This window comes from Octodon degus, unplaced genomic scaffold (assembly GCF_000260255.1).
Source record: "Octodon degus isolate 3935 unplaced genomic scaffold, OctDeg1.0 scaffold00013, whole genome shotgun sequence".
In the NCBI taxonomy this organism is placed as follows: domain Eukaryota; kingdom Metazoa; phylum Chordata; class Mammalia; order Rodentia; family Octodontidae; genus Octodon; species Octodon degus.
Genome location: NW_004524589.1, coordinates 462,084 through 462,833, shown reverse-complemented (window position 1 = coordinate 462,833; position 750 = coordinate 462,084).

Here is a 750-nt window from a genome sequence, read left to right as displayed (position 1 = left end):
AGAGAGAGAGAGAGAGAGAGAGAGAGAGAGAGAGAGAGAGAGAAAGGAAGAAGAAGGAGGAGGAGAAGGAGGAAGAGAAGGAGCAAGAAAAGGAAAGAGAGGAAGAAGGAATGAAAAGAAAGGAAAGAAGGAAGATAAATAGAAAAGAAAGAAAGAGAAATAAAGGAGGGAAAGAAGGAAGGAAGGAAAGAAGGAAGGAAGGAGGGAGGGAGAAAGAGATGTTGGGGTATCATGCATGAATACACAGAACGCTGTGTCCACAGGTGGTCCCACTGGGGGAGTGGATGGAGAAGCTCTGATGTCTCTGCTGCACGTTCTGTTCCTCAGTTTATACTCAGAAACCACAGTCCAGGGGCTGGGGAGATAGCTCAGTGGCATGAGCACCTGCCTGGCAAGAGCGAGGTCCTGAGTTTGATCCATGGTACCAACAACAAAAAAAAAGAAACAACAGTCCATCCCTCTGACCCTTACCATCTGTTTCTTTATGGCTAGAGCTGCTCAGATATCACAGGAATTAACAAAGCTCCAGGCCCACTGTCTTGTTTGTTTTCCAGATAGGCTCTGCGGAGCCCAGGGTACCCTGAAATCAAGATCCCCCTACCTCTACCTCCTGGGAGCTGGGCTTACAGACGTGCATCACCCCATTAGGTCTAAATTCTCCTAAGAGAGGCTGATTGAGTCGTAACACTGAAAAATCTGAGTGCTTTTGAAGGGAGAGTTCCATGGAAGAGAGGGATTGAGATTATGGGG